This window comes from Canis lupus, chromosome 26, assembly GCF_003254725.2.
Source record: "Canis lupus dingo isolate Sandy chromosome 26, ASM325472v2, whole genome shotgun sequence".
NCBI lineage: Eukaryota > Metazoa > Chordata > Mammalia > Carnivora > Canidae > Canis > Canis lupus.
In genome coordinates, this window is record NC_064268.1 from 11,898,651 (window position 1) to 11,921,125 (window position 22,475).

Consider the following 22,475-nt stretch of genomic DNA (forward strand, 5'->3'; position numbering starts at 1 on the left):
CAATAAACAGAAGCTCACATACATTCAGCTGCCAGAGGAGCAGAGAAGCGAGGCTAGGAGGTGTTTACCTCTCATTAAGTCTGAACTGGTGACAGCTTTCCTGTGTGTGCAATGTCCTCGGTTGCTTTCATGAAGTGGAAGTGGCAACCATACAGAGGTAGAAAGTACTGGGGCAGAGACACCAATCTCTGGCTGCCTTATTAGGGGAATGGAAAATGGGTCATCATTTGAGAGTGTCTTGGGTGTTTCACATATGACAGCAGGTACCTTACATGCAACTGGACCCTAGAATTAAAAAAAATCAGAGGTGGAAGACAGAAGAACCAGAACTGAATATCACACTTGGCACATGCCAATTCTATTGTATCTTTGTGTGACCAGAATCTGGGTTCATTGATGTCCGTGCTGTATCTGTTGTTAAATAGTTTGAAAATTGCCCATGGGGAAAATTATTTTAAAAGTCATAAGAAGTTTTCAATTTTTAGAAATGGAAATTGTGCTTCAGCTTTGGCTTTTGAGGGAAATCACCAAAATGGGTGAGAAAATACATATTGTCAAATGTGATTGGGTTGGAGCTGTACTTTTGAGGTTGCTGATCTCTGTGCTAATAGAGATGTAATCATTTTATGAAGGAGATGGGTCTGTCCTGAGCTGTCACATTGTCCTGTAGGACAGCATGATTTTGAGAAGAGACATATGTGTTTGGAAGTTGCTTGTAGGGACACCTGAGTGGCTCAGTGGTTGAGTGTCTGCCTTTGGCTCAGGGTGTGATCCCAAGATCCTGGGATCGAGTCTCACATTGGGTTCCCTGCAGGGAGCCTGCTGCTCTCTCTGCCTATGTCTCTGCTGCTCTCTCTGTGTCTCTCATGAATAAATAAATAAAATCTTAAAAAAAAAAGAAAGTTGCTTGCAAGGAATGGGATGGGAGGGTAGAATGATGGAAGGAGTTACCATAGGAAAGTGAGTTATTCTGGGATCAAGCAGCATTGCTTGTGGGCCTAGGTAACCAAATATGGCATGGTGGGGACCACCCTCTCCACCTTTGCTCCTTCACCGTGTGGCTTTGGGAAAGAGGAGAGAAGATTATGTTGGCAGTGGCCACCTTTCCAGGAGTCCCTTTCACAGTGGCAATGGTGGAGACATCTCAGGGCAGAAGACAGTAACAAGGGAAGATGGTTGTGCAAGTTTGGTGTCTATAGTAGATACATTGGTTTATGAGCACATTTGAAATGTAGTACCCTCAGGAATATTTGGTGATTTTTGTATTGGTCAAGGATGTATGCAGTTTCAAGTGACAGAAATTGAGCTCCAATTGACTTAGCCAAAAGGAATTTATTATTTCATGAAACTGGCAAGTCCAGAAATAGCAATGGTTCCGGGCATGGCTTGACCCAGGGGCTCCAATGGTATTGTCAGTTTCTCATTTTCCTTGTCTCTAAAACATTAAAAATAAGTGATGTGGGTTCAGGCAATGTTGTCTTGTGGATAAAATCATCAGATGAAAGGCTGACAAGGAAACTTGAAATGGAGGGACCAGGCTATCATCATGTGAATTCCCTGATCCATCTTAGCATTCAACTAGAAGTTGGACAACCAGACATTATAAGGCGCCTGTGAAGGATTCTAATGAAGAGGTTGAATCTAAGTCTACGAAAGCCTCATTTTAGTTTGGGTTCCCCCTAACGCTGCCCTAAGATGAGAATTCAAATGCATGTAACGTATTTTGGAGGCATCCCCAGGAAGTGCTGGTAGTGGAGTACAAAAGTGAAGCAGGGAAGACGAGGCAGCCAGTAAGGCTGAGCTACCAAGCAAGTTACCACAGTGGACAGTTAGAGCTTGCCTCAGCTCTGGAACTCTGGAAGCCAGTGTAAGCTATGCCCCCTCAGAGTCATCCCACCAAAGGGATGGCGCAGCTGGAGTGTTTACGTAGCAGTTCCTGTAAGTCATTGGTTATAGGCTATTCTTGAAGGTGGGGGCCTTGAACCTCCAGCACTTCTGGTCAGTGGACTCTGGTAGCAAAGAGAGCCTCCAAGCACAGAAATGCCAGCACTGCCAGCTCATACTAATGTGATACGGGCAAGAGAACAGGCATGGGGCCCAGGCAATGTCCGGTACAAGTCTCTAGAGCTCACTGGTATTCACTAGAAATGTAAGGGATTGGAGAACAAATTAAATAACACCGCAGGGGCATTACATAATGATAAAGGGGTCAATTCTCCAAAAAGACATAACAATCCTCAATGCATATGCATCTAACAACAGAGACTCAAAATATGTAGAGCAAATAATGATAGATAATGATAGCACTGCAAATCCACTACTATAGTTGGAGAATTCAGTACCCCTTGATCAGATCCAGCAGGCAGAAAATCTTTAAGGACATACCTGAACTCAGGAACACCAACCAACTGGATATAATTGACATCCGTAGACTACTTTATCCAATAACAGTGAAATACACGTTCTTCTCAAGCTCACATGGAGCCTTCACCAGGACAGACTACATTCTGGGCCATAAAACACACTATCACATATGTGAAAGAATAGAAGCCATACAACCTATGCTCTTACACCACAATGGAATTAATAATAGAAAGATAGCTGGAAAAATCCCCGAACACTTGGAGATTAAATAAAACATTCTAGATAGCACATTAATAGATTAATCTGAGAATCTATTAAACAACATTTCTAAATAATACATGAGTCAAAGAAGTCTCCAGAGGAATTAAGAAATATTTCAACTAAATGAAAATTGACACACAACTTATCAAAATGCGCATGATGCAGCAAAAGCAGGGCTCAGAGGGAAATTTGTAGCGTTGAATGCGTGCCTTAAACAGAAGAAAGACGATATCCATAATCCAAGCTTCCACCTTAGGAAACTAGAAAAAGAAGAGGAAAATAAATCCCAAATCATTAGAACAAAAGAAACAATAGAACTTAAAGCAATAATCAATGAAATGGGGATCCCTGGGTGGCACAGCGGTTTGGCGCCTGCCTTTGGCCCAGGGCGCAATCCTGGAGACCCGGGATCGAATCCCACATCGGGCTCCCAGTGCATGGAGCCAGCTTCTCCCCCTGCCTATGTCTCTGCCTCTCTCTCTCTCTCTCTGTGACTATCATAAATAAATAAATAAAATTAAAAAAAAATAATCAATGAAATGTAAAGCAGGAAATCAATAGAAAAAATAAATGAAGCTAAATGACACACAGGAAAAAAAAGAAAAAAACAGACAAATCCAGAATGTGGGACCTTGCCTATGACTATTACTGCAGCAAGTCAATGCCATGAAAAGAGTGGAGGGTCCTGTAGATGAAAAGATATCTAAGGACTATATCAACCAAGTGTAAAATGTGCACTTTGTTTGGACCCTCATCAGAACAAAACAACTACAAAAGACTTTGTTTTAAGATAATCAGGAAAATGTGATTCTAAACTTTGTATTAGGTGATAGCAAAGAATTTTTGTTCAATTTATTAACGTGAAGCACCTGGCTGGCACAATCAGCAGAGCACATGAATCTTGGTCTCGGGGTTGTGAGTACGAGCCCCACGGTGGGTGTAGTGATTACTTAAAAAAATAAAATCTTAACAAAATTTGTTAATGTGATAATAGCATCAAAGTTATCTGAGAAAAATGTCCATGTTATTTGGAGTTGCCCACGGAAGTATGTGAGGATGAAATAGCACAATTGCTGGGATTTCTTTTGAAATTCTTCAGCAATGATTTTAAATAAAAACAGGGTCTGGGCCTGTCCTTAGTTCTCCTCTCCTTAATCCTGGACCTGTCAGGTCTTGCTTTTATTTGCAATTTAAATAAAATAGAAAGTCATAGATTATTTTCCATTAATTTTGAGTTTTTAAAAATACGACGTTAAACTACTAATTTATCTTGATTACTGAGTTGTTTTGGTGCCCCCCCTGCCTGCCAAATATGTGGGAGTGAAGTATTAATCCCGGCACTATGTCTAAATCCAGTCGCCTTATTGCTTGCCTTAGGGTTGCCTTGCCTTGGGATAACCAGAGCTGGTCATGGTTTTCCAGGTAATAACCCACTGAAGGTTTCACCACTATCCACTCTCACCGCACCGACATATTTAACACCCTCCTTCACCCTTCAAGGAGCCACCATGGAAGACACAGTCCAAATTTAGGAGATGGTGGCTTGTGGTTAATTAGGAGTCTCGCCAATGGAGAACACACTATTTACCATCCTGACCTTGATTGACAGGTCCACACTTTGAGCCTGCCTTGTGTTTCGTTAGTGTTTTTAGAGCAGCTTTAAAATATCCATAACCATTCCAACTGCTTGTCTCTGCTGTTGACTCTTTGAGTTCTTTCTTCACCTTATTCTAACCTGATGGAAGCTGCCTTCCTCTCTTACCCCCGCCACTCCCAGGCGAGCACCTTAGAGATTCCCTGAGATTGTTTCCCTGGCCAGTTTCCAGCAGGAAAGAGATAAGATTTGCATCTTTTTCTGATGAGCACACACTGATGGTCCCTACCTCATCAGTGCGAGAGTACTTGTGTGGTACAGCATGTTCGATTCCATGTGTTCCTAAAACCCTATTGAAAAGAATAATATCACAATTGGAAGAGCTCTAAAGAATAACTGAATCCCATGCTTCTTATAACTCTTTTTATGAGGTGCATGATTAAAGCTCTAAGAATCAGAAGGATCTGGGTTCGAATTCTAACTGTTGCTATGGGTCTTTCGAGAAATAACTTAACCTCTCTGAGGCTCTGTCTCTTATCTGTCAAACAGGATAGAAATGGTATGGCCCTCATCCTGTTGTTGAGACGGTAGGTGAGATAATGTCTATGAACGTTCAGCGTAATTCATGGAACAAAGTAAGTGCTGAATATATGCTGGTTGCAACAATTATTTGGGAGGTCATTGCAGCTCTTTGAGAATCTATAAAAAGCTACAAAGACCCATCAGAAATGTATACATTCTTTTATATTAAAAGAAATTAAATGTGTTAAAATGAAGACACGGGCATTTTATAATATTATTGTAAGCATATTTTGTGTAAAAAAAAAATAAAAACTCCATATGAGAATACAGTAAAACAATTTAACAGATAGTGTGGACCCGAGAGGAAAAGCACTCCTTCCCTGCTCACATCAGAGAGGCAGTGCCAGCTCCAGCATCTCCTCCACCAGGTGGACAGCCTTACACCGGCAGCTCGCGTTCCCACCAAGCCAAGAGAGGCCACAGGAGATGCACTTTGTTATTCTGTTTCTTTTATTTACCAAACCCTAAATTCTTTCCCACATTGCTACACAGACTTCATGCATATTATCTTTAAAAGTCATGGTTTTGTTCTGATCATAGGATTGATACAGACACACCATGGCTGAATAAAGCAAAAAATCAGGTCTCCCGTCCTCTCGTCTGACCCTGGAGATAAGCACTGATAGATTGGTGTACAGCCTTCCAGAATTTGCTCGGTGCAGATACTACATGTGTAAACACACTGTGCTTCGGTGTGGTGAGGGCCGTCTGCAGAGAGGTGGTCTGTCCCATGGCCGGAGGTAAGGACGCTCCACATCCCAGAGATCTGAGTTCGCATCCCAGCTCTACCAAGTCCTTGGGTGACCTTGCACAGTCCTTTGAATCTCCAAAAACCTCATTTCCCCATCCCTAAACAGAGTACACAATAATACATTAGCCTGAAGAATTGTTGCCAATATTACATGAGTTGAGGCCTGCAAAGCCCGTAAGAAACTGTTTCCCCACCTTGGCACTAGTGACATCCTGGCTGGATAATTCCTTGCTGTGGGGAGCTGTCCGGTGCCTTGTAGGATGCTTAGCAGCCTCCCTGGTCTTCCCCACCCCCTAGACACCAGTAGCGTCCCTCCACCCCAACCAGCTAGGACAACCAGAAGTCTCCAGACCCAACCACATCCTCCCCCAGAGGATGCTCAGTGCACTCGCCTTAACATTATCATCATTATAACAGGGCAGCACATTTACTGAACATGAAGCATTCAATCGCTCGATTCATACAAAAATACACACCTACTGGTATTTTAACTGTCCATGACGGAGTCCGACTTCTTTGTCTATTCAGAGGCTTTTCAGACCAAATACTCCATTTAACTTCAGATGCAACCCCCCCCCCCCATAAGAGCTTTTCATGTGCGTCATAGTAAAATACCAGTGAAATACTACATAATGGATTTGGCCATTTTTATTGGCTCCATGCCTCCTGCATCTCTCCTCTTTCTCACCCTGCCCCCCATGCAGGTGAGAGACAAGACTGAGTCTACAGTGCACAAGCTGCTTTTTCCGCTGTCTCTACCCAATTTCTCGACCCTTGTTTGCATCGAAGTGTTTTTCCACGGAGCCCTAGGAAGATGGGATTATGCGTGTGCGTGCGTTCATTCACGGGGTAGCTGGGATGGAAAGCCCCGGGGATAAACTTGGAAAACGAATGAATTAATCACTTATGATCTGCGTTCCGTGCACATTATCATAATATTGATATAATACACACACTGTTCTTTGCTTATTTCTCTATTGAGTGAGGCTGTGCAGCAATTTCGAGGAAATCTGAGACTCGCGCACCTGGCCAAATGCTCTCTCTCTCTCTCTGTAAATAACCCAGGGTCTCCTGGTTTGTGAGGATTGGCCTAAAATGAATTACAGTTGCCAGAACATTTTTAAGTAGGGAAATAAATTAGAGTGGTAATAATCATAACAATTATATAATAAATGTTAAAAATTGTGAGTTCCCCAGCGTCCTTCATAATGTTATTTGGGTGGGGGGCTGGGGGTGGGGGGTATGTGGAAATTCCATCGTCTGGATCTGGTGACATCATCAGGCTGGAAAGGACAGGCTTCTAAATTCCAAATGTCACTGAGGTGCCGAATGAGGTGGCACTCGACTTTCTCAGCTGAGGTTGCCGGGCTTGGATTATTAAAGTCCTCTTTTGCAAAATAAATCTAGACGTTCAGGGAAGTTTCTGGATTGACCATCTCTCTCTTCCACCTTCCCTCTTTCTTCCCTCCACTGCCCCCTCATTTTCTTTCCCCATAAGGAATTCAAGGCAACCACAGCTGCACAAAGCATCTTGGTGCCCCCCCCCACAATAATTCCTCCACCTCCAGCTGTAGATGGAAGAGAAATAGAGCTGAAAAACAAAACGAAACAAAACAAAAAAGGAATGACAGCATATCCCCAAACAAGAGGCCCTTCCAGGAAGCCCCAGTGACTTGGAAAGAGTGTTAAAATGCCCCAAAGGTGCAAACTTGTATGCGGGGCTATAGGGACTGGTCTGAGATGGGTCCGTGCAACACACAGATGATAGTGAAGAATGTGGGCATGATTCAGAGTAATGCCAGCCAACATTTACATGTGGGACATTGTGCTGAGCACCTCACTTGCGTTATCCTGCTTTCCCTGTGAAGGACTGTTAGTACTCCCATTTCACGGATGCGGAAACGGAGGCTCCAAGGGTGTAAAGCATTCACTCAAGGTACAACAGCTTTATGCAGGAGAAGTTAGGCCCAACCCCCATCTGGGTGACTGCAGAGCTCATTCTCTCTCTCTCTTTTTTTTTTTAAGATTGTATTTATTCATGAGAGACATAGAGCGAGAGAGAGAGAGAGAGAGAGAGAGAGAGAGAGAGAGAGAAAGAAAGAGAGAGAGAGGCAGAGAGAGAAGCAGGCTCCATGCAGGGAGCCCGACGACGTGGGACTCGATCGCAGGTCTCCAGGATCACAACCTGGGCCAAAGGTGGCGCTAAACCACTGAGCCACCGGGCTGCCCAGAGCCCATTCTCTTAATCACGATGCTATGTGACGAAGATGAGCTGTGTCCCTGCGGGATGAAAAGATTTTCCCATCTGAAAGGCAGGCCTGCAAGTCTGACACAGTGATGCAAGATGCGAGCAAATCCCAGCACAAGCAGAATATGGTTGGCATGAAATTTAGCCCAAACTAGCACCCAAGCGAGTTTTCTACACGAAAATTTGGGAGGTCTCTTATGCTGGAAGTTAGTGCTGCATCTGGTATCAGGCATATAGACACAAAGTAGTTTACCCTTTGACCAGGCCTCTATTCCTTTCCAGAATATGACCAATTGACCATGGCAGGAACTAATTCCCCATCTTGTTGGGTCACTGATTTACCAGCCTCCTTAACGCAGTAGGTGGAAACCCAGACTACAATTGGCCCTGGGTTTCTTTTCTTTTTTTTTTTTTTTTTTATTATTTTTATTTTATTTATTTATTTCTTTTTGGCCCTGGGTTTCAAAGTCGACTTTCCCTCCAGCCAGCTCGTGGCCCTGAGCCAAGGACTCCACCCACTTCTCTGAGCCTCGATGTGCCCATCTGTGAATGGGAGGGATAATCATAGCCAGCGCCACTCTAGCTCATACAGTGCCTTTACAAAATTAGAAAAAGGCACACCTTCCTCAAGTCACCTCACTTCTTCCCTGTTGGAAATTTGTCGTAATATACTGATTTCATTAAAACCAGACACTTCACTGCCATCTGCTGGAAACCTTCTGTAATAAATACAGATGCGGAAAGGCTGGGCTGTGAATGGCATCCCCTTTGTGCAGTGCAGGACCTGCACAACTGTACAGAGTTGCCTGATAATTCTTCCCTGTGAACTGGGAAGAGAAAATTTGATTCAGCCTGTCAAGGTGTCCCACTTTGAGGGACATGGCTCACAGATCTCAGCAAATGGTGGCTGCTCTGTTAGGTTCTGGCTCAAACCTGCTGGATGATAATGCCTCTTCTGGCCATGTTATTAGTCACTGAGAAATCTCATGTGGCATCTGATTTGGGGGACAGTGTCTGAGTCGATCTCAACCTGTCAGCATTTATCCCCTTAACCTGCCAGGCTTCAGAGCAACCCAGATTGTCCTGGACAGCAACGTTCAGCTCCTGAACCTGCCTCCTCTGTTGCCTCCTGGCCAGAAAAGGGGGCGGAGAGAACTACCTGAGCCAGCTCCAAAAACTCTGTCCATCTTTCTTTGATGTTTCTCACCTCCAAGGCTCTCAGGATGGCCTGGCAAGGTGTTTGGTGTGCTCTGTCAGCTTTGTCCCCGGCCAAAAGGTTCCTGGGTTGGGTTAAGAACATGGTGTCTGGGGTACAACAAACACTTGGTTTGAAGCTGAGCTTTCCCACTGACTAGCTGTGTGACCTCCAAGGAATACCTTAATCCTGCTGTGCTGCAGTTCCTCCACAGGTGAAAGACTCTACCAATCTATCACAGATAGGGACCCAGTGAAGACAAGAAGATGTGTTTAAAGCGCTTAAGAGGGAACACGCTATGACTCAAAGTCTTTACACTCGTTAGCAACAGGGAAAAATGTTTCAGATTTGTATAGGGCATCCGTTTCCAGCTGCCCATCTGATCTCAGATGATCTCGTGCTTTGAACCAAATATTAGAGCCCCCAGATCTCAGGCCTTCCCCAAAATGCCTTCCCTTCACAGTTTCTAGGAAAAGCTGAATGTCTATAGTCACACTGGCTTCTGCATTGGAGGCATCCCACGAAATGAGATGTGTCCCAGCTTCTGTGGGACACAGAGTTGCTTCACTCAGGAAGTGTTTTTAATTTGCCAGCTGCTTCCCCTTCAACAACAAATACTCTAGAGATATGAATGGCTGCTAATGAGCCACCAACAGGCAGAGTTTCCTTGCTGTGGAACTCTGCTTATAACCATTCCTTTAATCACTGTGTCCCTCTTTTCCTGGAATTTTAGGCAGAATCAGGACATTTTTCCTAGTTTCTCCTTTTATGTTTTTTTGTCTGTTTTGTCCCCCATCCCTGGCTCTGGACTTCCAGAGCCTTCTCTGTCAGCCTGAGGATCTGTGGCTTATTGAAACGGCTCTGGTACACAGAGTACATGCCTGGGTTGTTACTGGCTAAAAAGCAGCTGTTTTTGGATCATGGTTTAGTTAATTCTGGGGGACATGGGCAGGGCAGGGAAGAATCTGCTTTGAAGGCCAATCTGCAGACAGATGGCCCAGAGCTGCAGATCCAGAGACAGCTCCTGCAGCCTCCCTTGGCTGTGTGACTTTGAGCCCACGGCTGCACCTCTCTGAACCTATTCAGATTCCCTTTGTCCTCAAATGTCCTTAAATGCAGATGCAGCTAAATTTTCTCAAACGTGCAGTGCTTCAGAAGTAGGCCTTTGGAAGCAAACTCACCTGGTCCCTGGAGTCCACTATTCGGCTTGCTGTGTGACCCTAGACAAATTACTTCCCCTTTCTGATCCTCAATTTCTTCATTTATGAAACGGAGAAAAAAAGATTGTTCCTATCTCCCTATCCTCTTGTGAGGATTAAAAGAGATAATGCTTTGAAAGTGCTGGCAAAGTGTCTGACCTGGGGTGAGCACTCCATAAATCCTAGCCATTATTATAAGCCTTTTAATAAAATAGAGGCTTTCTGGGGATTTAAAAAAAAAAAGACGTACTCATGTGCCAAGAAGCATTTTGGAAAACTGTTTTATTTAACATGTTCTGGATGTATCTGGCTGGTCTTTTCCATTAAAGAAAAAAAAAAATTCCCCCAAGGAGGCCACAGTCTGGGCACAGCACAACCCAGCTCAGGCCACACAGGAAGTTGGATCTGGGCTCCCAGCAACAAAATCCAGGCCTCTGACCCCTTGTCGTCGTCGTCGTCAACGTTAGTGGTCGTAGGGTAGTTGAGGCTCCTGGCTCTCACTCACAGCCAGAGATGTCACAGGGAACCTTACCACATCTGAAAGGGAGGGAAATGAGCTTTCTCTCTTGCCTCCATGTGACTGGGTGGGGACAGTGGCCCCCCACAGAAGCTCTGCACCCTGAAATTCTCATGTCCCCTCCCGGCGCTGGCCTTCAACCCCCAAGGGCCTCAGCCTCTCTGCAGTGCCCTAACCCCTCATGTGTCCCTAACAAAGACTCAGCTGGCCTTCCAGATCCTTCCAGCTGCCCTGCCAGCCAGGCGGGGTGGGGGCTTGGGACGGGGGTGAGGAGGTTGCGGGGAGGACTAGAGCCAAGCAGGCTTCAGGTAACACAGAAAAGGTGGGGCCAAAAAAAAAAAAACAAAAACAAAAAAACCCACAGTCATCAAAAAACTATTTTAATGAGATATATATATATATTTTTTTTTAAAAAGATCAAAATTAAAGCAAAAAGAAGTCCACTGCGAATCCAATGTCAGCATTCAAAACCGAGGAAGGATCTGCAGCCAGGGATCCTGTCTCACCTGCCGCCCGCAGAGTAGAGCAAAGGGAGTGAGATGAACGCCGGCCCCCAGCCCCTGAGCGTCACCCCCACCCTGCCCCGCCCCGAATTTCCACCTTCCCTGCCCGCGGTGCCCCCTTCCCCGCAGAGGTGAGCCGGGGTGACGGCACCAGGCTGCCTGGACCGAAGGCGAGCGAGGGGAGGACTGGGTGGGACAGTCCAACTTTCCATCTTGGTTGCAGACTCCGCGTAGGCTCCTCTCCTTAATCAATAAAACAGGCCTGAGCTCTCAGCTCCAAGAGTCGCTTCCTGCCTTCCAGTTTACGACTCTGGCCACTCGCAGCCTTTCAAAGTCGCCGGACTGGCTTCCTCAAATACTTGAGGTCGCGGAGGCAGGTAGTAAACAGATCTGGGGGGCTTCCTGCGGCCGGGCCGGCGGGGCTCGTCCCCCCGCAACCCCCCACTTCGGCGCGCGCTCCGGGTGCGCGCTGCCGGCTCGCCCACCCCTTGCATCCTTCTTCTTTGATCGCTTTGATTTGGGGGGGGGGGGTGTGCATGGGGGATGGACACCATTCGGGGATGGGGAGCCGCAGGGAAATGAGGTGCCGAAGCAAAGTTTTTATGCTTCCACCGTCTCTGGCTCCGGCTCCGCCCTCGCCCAAGGGGGACAGCCTGGAATTCCTAACCCGGAATCCATCTCTCTCTCTCTCTCTCTCTCTCTCTCTCTCTTTTTTGAAATTGATCGATTTTATCCGGGAGCTTCAAATCGAAACCAGGAGAGGGGGCTTTGAAATGTCAAAGAAAAGTTGCAAAAGGAAAAAGGGGGTGGGGTGAGGAGCGGAGGGAGGAGAGTTAGAAATAAGAGGGGTGGGCAGGCGGAGGTTTGCTCTGCAGCCCCCGCGCGGCGCGGGCCACCTCTGGAAGGCTCCTTAACCTTTTCACCCTTCGGCGGTGGCGGTGGGCTCCTGGAAGCTCTTTGAAAATCTGATGAGCGCGGCGGACCCTCTCCCTGCAGACAGTGCTTTCTAGGGGCGTGCGACGTGTGCTCTCCTTTGGGGGCAGGGCGGGTGGAACCGGTTTTGCGCAATTCGCAATTGGCGGGGAGGAAGCTTTTGCAACCTTTCTGCAGGGGCATTTGCATTGGAATTGCAAGCTCCCCAGCTGAAATTTTGGACCGGTTCTGTTTGCCTGGAATGATCTCGACCTAATTGTTAAAAAGTATTATTTGGAATTAAAAAACAAAACAGAACAAAACGCACAGCGGTGTTCTGGAGAAAGCCGGAGCTGGCCAGCGCGGCTTCTAGCTGGGGGCTCGGGTGTAGCCCACACTCGGAGCCTGAACTCCCAGGCGCCTTGGAAAGTCTTCCCGAGCCCTTGTTTCCGGGCGAGGCCACCTCCTGGCGCTCCCGCGACTCCTAGCCTTTTCCTTCTAGGCCCCAAAACCTTCAGTCCCCCAGCGGGGTGCAGAGACAGGGGGCTCCTAAGGAAGGTAGGCGAAGAGGACTCTGAGGGGCAGCTGCACGGGCAGGCATTGAGACGTTTATCAGCTTAGGACTGCTGGAGGGTGCAAGGGAGAGATGTGGACGGATAAACAAAGAGAGACCAACAGCAAGGAAAGAGCCAGAGAGAGAAAGAGGTGCATGGAAACAAAGACACAGTCCATAGTGAACCAGAAGCTAATGAAGGGGGGGGTACAATGAGAGACACACAGAGGAATGCAGAAGCATAGCTAGTGAGCCCAGCACCACCCACAGCCCCCGCGTGATCCTGGGGGGCCCTGAGCTGCCATATGGTGCCAGCCCATCCAGCTCCTGGGTCCTTGCCTCATACAAGGACGCCCCAATGAGCCCAGTTGGGACCTGGGAGAGCTGACCAAGACTCAGTGGTTTCTGGGCTCCCGGGATCTGAGTACATGAGGGCTTTGGGCACTCTTGGTGGCTCTCTGGCAGCTGTGTGGCTGCTCCGACCTGAAAAGAAACTGCTAAACACGTGGGACACCTGCACACCTGCCAAGAAAGTGCTATGGAAGAATGATGGATTGATGCCAAGAGATTGGCCACCCTCTCCAAGGTCACCCTTGCCACGTGCATCACACAGAGGGCAAGTCTGTGCCTGAAGTCACTGGATTGTTACTCTGTACTCCTGTTGGAAATGTTGTTCTCTGTGCACATTCCCAGTGGAGAGGAGGCCAGGCTTGGAGCCATCGACAGACTCCTCTACCCTGACTTTGGCTTTCTGGGCAGGCCGCAGGAGTCCAGGCTTGGGTTCTGGTACATTCTCAACTTTCCTGGTTTTCCCACGCCATTCCTTTCTGAGCTCAGATTCTTAACACAAAACTAATCAGAGGTACTATTTAATGAGCCCTTACTAGGTTTAAAATTATATCAATCCACACATTGGCCCTACAAGATATTTTTAAAAAGATTTATTTATTCTCAAGAGAGAGAGCCAGAGGCAAATGAAGAGAGAGAAATCCTCAAGCAGACTCCCTGCTGATTGTGGAGCTTGACATGGGGCTCCATCTCAGGACCCTGAGATCATGACGTGAGCCAAAACTAAGAGTCTGGTGCTCAACTGACTGAGCCACCCAGGCTCCCTGCCCTGCAAGGTATTATTATCTCCACTTAGATGAAGAAACTGAGGTTGAAGGAAGTCAGGAACTTATACAAGGTTATCAGCTCAAAGACAAAGCTGAGATCTGCTTACCCGTCTATTAGATTGCAGAGCTTTGCCAGTACCCCTACAGCCTCCAAACCAGACTGGTAGCCCCTAAAAGCAGAATAACTTCCGGAAGAAGTGTCCCTAGACACTCATACTCTTCCAGAATGAGATGCCGAGGTCCAGTGGAGAAAGGGTAAAGCTTCTCAGAGGTGCTCCTTGGGAAGAAGTGCTCCTATGAGCGCCACCTCCATTTTTCACAAGAGAAAACTCATTCACTCAACAAATATCTATGAACTCCTCCTTGCTCATTACTAGGCACTTCCTAGCAGTGGTTCCTGCTCTTTCGGACTTATTATCAAGGGAGGGGGTAGGATGAGTACAGAAGTTAAATGAACCACACTAAAGCACACAGTTATAAGCTGGAAAGGTTGCAAATGAAATAGGGGAAACTGATGAGAAGCTCTAACAGAGGTTCTGACCTAATCTAGGGAGATGCCAAGGGGGTGAGGACTCTAACAGACTTCTTGCCCCAGGGCCCTCTGAGGGTTCACAATTGGGATGGATGCTCTTTTGGTGCCCCCCACCAGGTCCCCTTCCCTGGACTGGTGCACCCATCCCCCATAATCCCCATACAGCAGCAAGTTGATCCCTCACCTTGCCCAGATACCCCTCTCTCCAGTGAGTTATTTTTGGCCAAGAGCTATCTCCCCAGGAGGTTTAGCCACCTCCTTGCTTGCAGCCCCTCCAAATAACTAATATAGAGACAAGGTGGTCCTTGCCCCAAGCAGGACAACTCTGTGATATGTTATACATATCAGAGCCTTCTAGTAGAGGAGACCAAAACAAATCTTTGCCTGAGACCCACCTTTGCAGCTTTTCTCAGCCCCTCCTCTCTCTATCCTGCTTCACTCCTTCCTGTGTAAGTTTCTCCAGAGAGCACACCTCAGTAAACACATGTCCATGAATCCTTGTCTCAGGCTCTGCTTCTCGGGCCCCGGACCTAAGAGAATGGCCAAGCTGGAGCTAGAATTGGGCCTCTTGGGCAGACACCTTCCCTGTCCCTTCCAGGTCTTTGGAGATGGGAGGGTTAGTTCTCCCTAGGAGGGTTACAGGAAGCAAGTTCCATAGGGTGGGAACAGGAAGGCCACTTGTTCCCTGGGGGCTGCTCTGTAGGATGTGTGTTTGCCTTCTACCTCTTAACCCCAAATATCCAGCTCTGTTTCTGAGCTGAAACTCCCAGGTGAGAGAAAAAAGAACCCACTTGGCGGCCCCTCCCCTAACATTGTAGAACCCCAGCACAAGGGTACAAATTGAGGTCCCCATAGTACATCTGAGACCTTCAGAGTTGTAAATCAAACTGGCAAAGTGCTCAATGAAATGTGTCCTATCATCCAATAAGTCGATGAGCATACCTCTCTAATAACCTAAAAGGCCAAAGTGGACTCGAGAACTCTTAGTTTCTTAGAGTTCTGTCCCAGAATCCGGTGATACAGGACATCCCAGCCTGCAGGCCCAAGCCCTGTCCACATCCCCTCTGGCAAACAACCACCTGCTGGCCATCCCTGAGGCCAAGGGGTGAGCACAAGGGTGGGGAGATTTGCCCTCCAGTGATGATGGGTTCAGGGACTAGAAGCAAGCAGGGTCTGGCTGCAGGCTGAGGCCTATTTGGGCAGAAGCCTCAGTTTCTGGGTACCCTGCAGAGCTAAGAGCCAGCGATGGAAGGATGTGGCCTCTGTCCTGCAAACCCCCTGCCCCTAGGAGAGGCGCATAGTCAGAAAAGAGGCAGAACACAGCCCGCTCAAGCACAGAGACACTTTGTTTAGGGCCAAGCATAGCGTGGCCCTGGCATAGCTGGACCCCACTGTGAGTGTCCCCAGACCCCTCACGGTCTGCAAGCCCTGCCGTGGGTACTTTCGGACACACACAGCTTATCCGATCTCTGAGCCCCAGCCACACTCAGCTCCTGCCATCACTGGTGTTTCCTCTGGGAGCAAATTCTGCAAGAAACTCAATCTGCTGTGTGCAGAATTATGGGTTGTTTTTGGCTCCGGCCTCGCTCTCGCCCTCGGAGCAAACACAGACATCCACACAGAGCGGAGCCGACTTTGCAGGAGCGCCGTGGGACTTGGGGCTATGTCGGGGAAACTGACCTCCAGCCTCTCCGGGGCTGGAACCTTCCCAGCACCAAGGAGGAAAAACCAAAAGCATTCAGGAGCAGAATTGGAGGGAAACTTGCCTTCCCTTCTCTGGTTTTCTCCTTTGGAGGGCTTGCGCAGTCCTGCTGAGAAGGCCTCTGCCTGCCTACCCAGATCGGGGTGCAGGTGGGGTGCTTGAGGTGGTCCCTGCGCGCTCTCACAGGCGAATAGCATGCACATCATACGCAGTCGGTGCAATACTCGTCTGCACATCGAATGCGATGCTGTGTAGGTGTGTACTTCTGCCTCTCGGTATCTGTGTGTGTCTGTGTCTGTCTCTTCTTCTGTGTATGCGTGTGTGTACCTGGGTAAGGGGCTCAGCATCATCAGATCACCCCAGACGTCCACGACCCCAAAATGTATGAGAACCTCCATTGTGATACAGTCGCTAACAGCCCTGCTGCTGGAAAATCCAAATAGCCATCAAGCGCGGAACAGCTTTTTACATTGTGATAAATTCACCAAAAAAGGGATATTCTTCTATAGTGAAAATGAATAAACTGTGACCTCCCCCAAAAAATGTTGGCAGAGGGGCACCTGGGTAGCTCTATCGGTGAAGCATCTGCCTTTGACTCAGGGCATGATCCTGGGGTCCTGGGATCGAGCCCCGCATCGGGCTCTCTGCTCAGTGGCGAGTTTGCTTCTCCCTCTCACTCTTCCTCTGCCTCTGTGATCTCTCACTCTCTCTCAAATAAATAAATAAAATCTTTTAAAAAAAGTTGGCGGACTCTCTCAAGATCACACCATGTGAAAGACGCGGACACAAATGAACCCCCGGAGCCCGGGCTCCTACCGCTGCCTCATCTACACCCGAGGACCCCGGCTGAACTTGAACCACAGTTTGTCCCACTCTTTCTGACTCCTGAGGGCTGAACTCTTTAAACCAGCCAGCGAGCAGTGGTCCTGGAAGGATCCCCAGGAGTTTACCATGGGGGACCTGCCCCCTTCATAATGGGGACAGAGACAGGGGCCGAGAACAGTGCAATGGGACAGTGTGCCCCGTGTGGGGACCCACTGAGTCCGGGACCGTGCCGGGAGGGGGCAGAGGAGCTCTGGAATTCGAAAAATAATTATTTTCCAGCCTGTGTTATGGTCCCTTGGAGCACATTAAGGTTTGAAACTCAATTCTGACCATTCCAAGAAGGATATTTAAAAGTTTGGCTCTACCCGTCACTCTACTCTTCCTTTTAAAAGTAATTAAAAAAAACAAAAACAAAAATCTTACAGTCCCCTACCCGCCTCCGAATCCTTTAAAAAGCCCACAATATGACGATCCGGGCAGCATTACTGATTATAACTTGCTCAGAGAGGTTACCCTAATAATCCTTTGAAGTGAAACTTTGCTTTCAACCTTCCCAAATATACCAAATAGCTATGTATATATTTCCCTCTGTTTTCTCCCCTCGTTAAATTCCTCAGATGCAGGAGCCAAAGGAAGCCTCATGCAGAACCAAATTATCTGTGTTCCACATGTTTAGTTTTTAATAATAAAATAAAATGAAATGAAACCCAAAGAGTGCAGGCCGCCTGACCAAGTTTTTATTACCTGATCAGAACACATGTCGCAGCCACACAGGGGAGGGGTGGGTAGGGGGGTGGCCACACTGGGGTGGGGGGGATCTTTCTTCTCCCACCAGAGCCATCCCAGGAAAGCTCTCTTCTTGTCCCCTGACCCCAGGCTGCTCCAGAATCCCCATTGGCCCGATGTGGTCTTTCTGCAAGGGCTGCGGGTTGTTCTGAAGGAGTGGGAGCTCTGGCTGAGAAGTGGCTGAGGCCAGAAGTAATTCAGTTCATGATTCAAAAGTGGGTTTTCTTACAGCATCTCTTCCCCCGGGCTCCTTTGTTTTTCTGTTGATTAATTCAAGAAATATTTATTTTGAGCAACTATCATGTGCACTCAGTGTGCTAGAGCTAGGGAGAAAACAGTGAACGTAATGGGTATAATCTCTCCATCTTGGGAAGGTAGCCATTCTAGAGGAAGGGATGGATAGAAAGCAAATAAAGAAATAATACATTTTTTATATATATATAGATAGATAATACATATATTAATATATATAGTTTTCTGTACCATACATAGTATATAATGATTTCTAAAATGTTATGTATAGGGATCCCCGGGTGGCTCAGTGGTTTAGCCCTGCCTTTGGCCCAGGGCCTGATCCTGGAGTCCCTGGATCGAGTCCCACATTGGGCTCCCTGGGGCCTGCTTCTCGCTGTCTGTGTCTCTGCCTCTCTCTCTCTCTCTCTCTCTGTGTCTCTTATGAATAAATAAATAAATCTTAAAAAAAAGTTATGTATAGTTATATATTTTACACAAAAAAATATATACACATATACATCCTTCCCCCACCAATACAATTCTCTCACATAATTTGATTTTCTGCACAGTACTTAATATTTCTAAATTTTAAAATTTATACAAAATATATATAATATATTTAATATTAATATTAATTATTATTAATGTAATAATATATAAATACATATTTTAGAAACATTGAATATATGTATAATATTTACATATGCATTTATATATAATTTTAGAAACATTAAGTTGCATGCTGCTTATATATATCTAGTGTAGTTCCCTATTGGTAGAGTATGCTTTATATATATAGTTAGTATATTATATAGTACTATGTTATTTTATGTGTCTTTAATTGGTAGAGTACCCTTTTTACAGATATATAATTAGTATATAATATAGCCTAACACTATATACCTATACCTATGTTTTATATACCTATAATTTTAGAAACTGTTAAGTACTGTGCAGAAAATAAAATCATGTGAGAGAGAATTATAGTGGATGAGGATGTCTGTTGCATAAAACGTGACCAGACAGCTCCTCTCCAGAGAAGCGATTTTTTTTAAAAAAAAGACAGTTTTATGGAGTTATAATTTACATGCATTGAGATTCACCCTTGATAATCGCCAGCTCCATGAGTTCTGACAAATGTGCACAGCTGTGTAGCTACTGCCAGAATCAAGGTGTGGAACATTCCCTCACACCCAAGAGTTCCTTTGGATCTTAATTACAGGCAGTCTTCTCTGGTCCTGGCCTCCGCCCCCTGCCCGCCACCCCAACACCCCCGCCACCCCACCGCCTGGCAACCACTGGTGACATTTCTGCCCTGTGGTTGTGCTTTATCCAGAATGTCATATGAGTGGAATTGTATAGTATGCAGTCTTGAGATAGTTTGTGGTGCTCTTGAGATTCATCCGCTTTGTGCAAGTACCATAGGTCTCTGCTCCTTTTGATTGCTGAGTAGTATTCCATGTCATAGATATACTGCAGTGTGTGTCCCTCTCACAGTTGATGGACACATGAGCTGTTTCCAGTTTTTGGCTATTGTGAATACAACTCCTACAAACATTTTTGCACATGTCTTTGTGTGGACATATGTTTTCATTTCTCTCGGTTGAATACTTAGGAGTATAATTGCTGGCTCATATGCTAACTCTCTGTATAACTTTATAAGAAGCTGCCAAGCTGCTTTGCAAGGTGCCTCTACCATTCCATATATCCACCAGCAATATATGAGCACTCCAGTTTTTCCACATCCTTGTCAATACTTGGTATCATCATCCTCTTCACTTTTAGCTGTTTCAGTGTGCATATAGCATTTCCCCGATGACTGTCAATGTTGAGCATCTTTTTTAGGAGATTGTTGGCCATTATTACATGAAACTAAGGCCAGTGCAGGTACATCACAATGAGAGAGGATGGGAAGAAAGGGGATGATAGGGGTTAGATGCAGGGCTGTGTATTTTACAAAGGGAAAAAAAAAAAAAGAGTCCTTCAGGTACTATTGGTGCAAAACAAACCATCCCAAGATTTCATAGCTTTAAATAGCAACTCTTTCACTATGTTCACAGATTACAAGAGTCTAGCATTAAGATTGGATAGAATCAAGATGGTTCATGGCTGCTCCACACTGTAGTCTGAGCTGGAAAGATTCAAATGGCTTGAGGTGACTCAATGGCTAAGGTTTTGATCTTCTGGAAGCTTCTTTACTCATATGTCTGGGCCAGGATTGGGACCACTTGGAGGCTGGATGTAGCTGTCAAGAGAGCACCTACACGTGGCCTCCTCATGTAGCCTGACTTCCTCCCAACATAGTGGCCTCAGGGATCCAAGCAAAAGTGTCCCAGACACAGAGTTGAGGCAGCATCAACTTTTATATCCCAGCCTTGGAAGGCCCAGAGCATCATCTCTGCCCACATGTCTCATTGGCAGAAGTAGTCACAAGCCTGCTTAAATTTAAGAGAAGGGAAACCAGTCTCCTGACAGTGAGTGCACGGTCACCCCAGAGAAGATAGAGGAAGGAAGAAATTGTTGTGGCAGTCTTTGGAAAATAGAATCTGCCACAGAGTAAAACCTGGTAGTGATACAGCTTGTACTGCTCAACAAATACTTCTGAGGGGTGATGGATAAGCATGCAAATGAATAAGACCCAGTCCTTGAATTTGAGGAATTCCCAAGGCAAATGGGGAGGATGGATAAATAAATAAAAACCATACTGTACAGACCTTTACAGCATGTATCACTTTAGGCCATCAAATGCCCAGGAAACAATCCATATTGCCTGGGAGGCAGGTGGGGGCTTGGGCTCTGGGGGATGTGCAGGAGTTTACCAGTTAGGTGAGCACAGAGAGAGCATTAGAAAGCAGAGCATGTGCAAACAGTGGGTGTTCAGGCAGGAGAGGAGGTTGAGGGTGAGGTTCTAAATGAAGGCTGGGCAGTTTGGCTTGATCACATGGTTAATGGGAAACCACTGGGGGGATTAAGTGCTGTGACCAGGCCTGTGCTCTGGAAGGAATGTTTGGGGGTTTAGGGTGGTGGATGGATTGAAGGCTGACGAAAGGATACACCGAAAGCCCTGAAGCAGTAGAGAAGCTTATGCAGAAATCCAAGTGAAAAGTGGTGAGCACGTACTCTAGGGCCAAGGTTGAGGAGGATGGGGCCACAGTGAAGAGGTCTGGGGAGTGAGTTCAGTGAGGCTCCCAAGGGCGGGGAGGAACTCAAGGTCAGGAGTATGTTCCTCCCCTGGGCAGCTGGGAACCTCATTGGTCCTCAACCCTGGCTGTGCCCATGAGTCATGGCCGGGGGGAGCTTTTCCCAGATAGAACTGTTTGATCTCCATAGCAAGTCAGCCCAGCCAATACCTTTGGATTGGGCAGCGAGTCTTTGGGGTTTTTTAAAAACTCCCCAGTGGGTTCTCAAGTGCAAGTGAGGTTGGAGACTGCTAGAATCCATGATGCATTTCCAAAACCCTTTAGAAAACTCTGAGGACGCTGGTTTGGGCCTAGCAAGGAAGAAGAGAAATGTGTTTGTTTGTTTGTTTGTTTGTTTGTTTGTTTGTTTTAAAGATGTTATTTATTTATTCATGAGAGACACAGAGAGAGAGAGGCAGAGACACAGGCAGAGGGAGAAGCAGGCTCCCTGCAGGGAGCCTGATGCAGGACTCGATTCTGGACCCTGGGGTCACAACCTGAGCTGAAGGCAGACGCTCCACCACGAGCCACCTAGGCGTCCCGAGAAATGGTTTCGATTTGGGACATATTGGGTTCATGATAACAAGAACTTGATTCCCGCCAAGGAGTCAGAGTGTAGTTTAATAAAAGTCGGCTAATCCATGAGAAGAGATGAAGTGCCTCCCTCACAGGGGAGTTACCAAGGGGATCCCTGGGGCTGGCAAGCCACAGGCAACCAGGACAGTCCTTGCCATGGGGACACAACGTTGCGGCTTTGAGATAATCCCCACCGCGGCTGGTTGCGCCACACCCATTTTGCAGATGATGAAGCTGAGGCTCAGAAAGATGAAGTAGTGTCCGGAGGAAATGGGTGGCATGTCCGGCCAGAACCGAAGGCAGGCAGGCGGCCTCTGGCTCAGAGGCAGGGCTGCAGAGCGGCGCCCGGGGACTCGGCCTGAGCTCACCCCGCTTGCTTGCCAGTCATCAGCTCCGCTCAGAGGACTGCCCTCCCGAACCCCCTTCCTGGGATTTGTCCTCCCGGCTCCCACCACAACTCGGCCCAGCCATTCCCCATGCCCCGACGTCCAGGCCCGAAGGCCCCGGAGAATTTCACAGAGCCTCCCCGGCATATCATAAAACAAAACCAAATGCTTTCTCCGCCCACCCCCTTCCCTGAGTGTCTGTCAAAGCCAGCAGAGAAATAAAAACCAGAATCTCCAAACAATACGCTTCCCCACAGATAATAAATAAAATCTCCAAAGAGTGGGGCGGGGAGGGGGAGAAAAGAGCAAGGAGTCCCACAAAGGCCGGGGGCTTGGGCACACCGGCGCACCACGTGCAGCGGCTCCGCAGCTACCAGCCGACCCGGGGCAAGGAATCAATTGAGATAAAAAACCGACGTGCACACTTCACAGGCAGGGCGCTCGTAAGTGAGTGGACACCG